This window comes from Chiloscyllium plagiosum, chromosome 8 (genome assembly GCF_004010195.1).
Source record: "Chiloscyllium plagiosum isolate BGI_BamShark_2017 chromosome 8, ASM401019v2, whole genome shotgun sequence".
Taxonomy (NCBI): domain Eukaryota; kingdom Metazoa; phylum Chordata; class Chondrichthyes; order Orectolobiformes; family Hemiscylliidae; genus Chiloscyllium; species Chiloscyllium plagiosum.
Window position 1 is genome coordinate 10,791,766 of NC_057717.1, and position 3,543 is coordinate 10,795,308.

Below are 3,543 nucleotides of genomic sequence, written 5' to 3' on the forward strand. Positions count from 1 at the left end.
ATCACCTTCTCAGTGTCTGTGTAGAACATAACAAGTGATTGTCCATCACCATCAAGTTTCAATGCAATGAACTCTTATTCTCTGGCAGTGCTACAGATTAACCTTCGCTCACTCCTCTTTTACCATCAGCCCAGGAATTACTCTGGTGGAATTCATTTACACTGTTAGATTAGATTAGATTACTTACAGTGTGGAAACAGGCCCTTCGGCCCAACAAGTCCACACCGACCCGCCGAAGCGTAACCCACCCATACCCCTACATTTACCCCTTTACCTAACACTACGGGCAATTTAGCATGGCCAATTCACCTGACTTGCACATCTTTGTGACTGTGGGAGGAAACCGGAGCCCCCGGAGGAAACCCACGCAGACACGGGGAGAACGTGCAAACTCCACACAGTCAGTCGCCCGAGTCGGGAATTGAACCCGGGTCTCTGGCGCTGCGAGGCAGCAGTACTAACCACTGTGCCACCGTGCCGCCCCACATTTGGGGACATCGCAGGCGTCAGCACACCCGAAGTGCAATGGGATAGCCTCGTCCTGGGAGAACCACCTTGGTGATCATGGTATCTCCCCTGCCAGGTATCCCAAATACTGCCTCAACAACAATCTCAGCGATGATCATAATAATTCCTTCCCCTCACTTACCGGTCTCCATTTCTTTATTATGATGTAAAAACCCATTCCTTCTCTATGCACAGCCACTGACGTGGAATTGAAAAGTTTCTTACATCGGTATGTCAACATCAGTAAAACCAGCACCAGACGTGCCCGTGGAGATGATCATCACTCTTAGGGAGAGACTCAGTCAGAAAGATTGCACTTGCAATAGGGAATGGTCACCTAGCTGAATGGAAATGAAGTGTAGTAATAAGGAAAGCAGGCACAGGAAGGGAGCTAACTTTACTTTTGTACTTCCCTCACGGGATCTGGCAGCCCTGGCCAGGCCAGCATGTTATACGGATCTTGAACTGAGTGACTGAATCAGCTATTCCACAGGACAGTAAAGAGTAAAACACATTGCTGGGTGTTTGCACAGACCTGACTGGGGAAGGATAACCCATTGATTTCTTTGAAGGACATGAAGTAAACAGATGGGCTTTCTCTCACAAATGATGATAGTTTCATTTCAATTGCACCAATGTCCTTCATGAGATATCAACAGATTATTATTCTGTGCCTCTAGATTATATGCAATGACTTAAGCAGCATGCAGTGCCTGTCTGTCTGACGGATTCTGTGCAGTGAACAAGTTCAACATACTCAAGAGCAATTATCCTGTAATTAACATGTGGTTAGAAGGGACTTGGTAACCTGTGACCAGATTTAACAAAGGCACAATTGATGGTTTATTCAGAAGATGCACTGAGGCTGAGGAGGAGATGGAGATATCATGATGGTGGGATTGGACATTATTGGTGAATGGGGAGGATATGGATATGTACATCTGTGCAGGGCTAGAAGGATTATGGAGTTTGAGATCAGTCTGGTTCTTCCGTGCATATTGGTGAGTAATCTGTCATGAGTAATTTGCTCGCTATAATTTGGGTGAACTAGAATATTTCATTGGAATTGAAAATGTTGATGTCCACCTTTCTAAATTTTAAATAATATGAGCCGCAATTCAGTTTAACCTGGCTTAATGAACAGATAGAATGACTTACCAGGAACACCAACTATAGCGAGGACGGGATAGTAACCAGCTTGCACAACCAGCAGAACATGATAGATCCACCATGTTAATGATATTCCAGGTTGGGAAATCCACTAAATACCATCCGATAAACTCCTGTCCATTGTTAGAACATTCCAGTCTAATGTTCTCAGATTTTGATCCATTGTTGGAACATTCGAGTCTAATGTTCTCGGATTCTGATCCATTGATGGAACATTCCAGTCTAATGTTCTCAGATTCTGATACATTGTTAGAACATGCCAGTCTTATGTTCTGAGATTATGATCTCTCCACCCCCTCTCCCTGGAGCAGCTGATCCTTGTTAGTGCTGTCAGTGAGCTCCTGCTCCTACTATGAGATAACACATTGAACCGAAACCTTAATTAATAGGATTCCCGTGACACATTTAGGATCCACGGAGACTGGCATCAATAACATTCACTGAACTAATAGCTGCAGTTAACCCGTTTCAATTGAATACTATCTTATTAAAATTCAAAATAATGATTAATATTTACACATTCGGATAGGGATATGTGAAAGTGACTGAGGGAACGAATGTTGGGGCTGGTAGGTCAATTCAATTCAATCTGCCTTGGATATGGGAGTAATGCTGGAGATTTATCGGAACATGAATATGCTTCCATGTTTATTAATGTTTATAAAACCTGTAACTGCTGCTCAGGCTTTACAATATCAATAAAATATTGAGAGAACTTCTATCATCCATGATCTTGAAGAAAATGTCCCTTAGACTATGTGCGTTTACAACAGACAAGGGCATTATGTTCACAGAGAATTGTACCGAAGGAACAGTGGGGACTGCAGATGCTGGACAATTCAGTGTAGATAAAGTGTGGTGGTGGAAAAGGCACGGCTGGTCAGCCAACAACCGAGGAGCAAGTGAGTCAACGTTTCAGTCAGGACCCTTCTTCATGACTGGGGAAGGGGAAGAGGGCTGAGAGAAAACGGGTGGTGAGGTGAGGCTGTAGAAAGGTAGGCGATACGTGGATGAAGGTGGGAGGTGATAGTGATAGGTCGAGGGGAGTGTGGAGCGGTCGGTGGGAAGGAACATGAACAGATAGGTCCCCGAGAGGGCGGACCTGAGTCCGAGAGTTGGATTGGGATCTAGGTGGGTGAGGGTGATTTGGAAACTGGTCAATTCAATGTTCATGCCTTGTGTTTGTAGGCTCCCGAGGCAGAAGATGAAGTGTTCATGATAACAACCTGGCAAATCTCTTCCCAACCCTCTCCAGCTTAATAATATCCCTCCTATAACATAACGACTAGAATTGCACACAGTACAACAGGAGAGGCTTCATCAATGTTCTGCACAACCTCAGCATGACTTCTCAACTTCTAATCTGAGCAATGAAGTAACCTTAAACACTCTGCATTACAAACTTCAAAGAATTATACCTGTGCCCCGGGTCCCTCTTCTCTATATAACTACCAAAGCCCAGCATTAATTGTACAAGCCCTCCCCTTGTTTGATTTACCAAAGTGAAATACCTCGCATGTATCCAAGTTAAACACATCAGCTCAGTGGGTGATAATACTACCCCCTTTACATTCCCCCTTCGGACTAAAAGGATACTCCCCTCTCCAGTAGGTCCACAAACAACAGCCTTGACTTTCCCAAAGACACAGAGCTTGGTTTGCCTTGCGCGGGCAGAGGGAAGAGTGGGTAAGGAGAGCCTGGAAAGGAAACAGTTGTCTTGTATCAATGAATGATTTTAGGAAGAGGGAAGCCACATGGTAGATATTTGAAATAGTGACCGGTGTTTTTGGCCCAGAATTGTGCTCTCTCCACGTCTCTGGTGTTCAGTATTGATATCTACTCGAGATCCTTCATAGTGCAGAGTGC

At 44.5% G+C, this 3,543-nt stretch overlaps 1 pseudogene; it reads right to left on the reverse strand.

Moving 5' to 3' along the window:
- Positions 1-437: 437 nt before the first annotated feature.
- LOC122552460 lies at positions 438-587 on the reverse strand (annotated as a pseudogene).
- Positions 588-3,543: the final 2,956 nt, after the last annotated feature.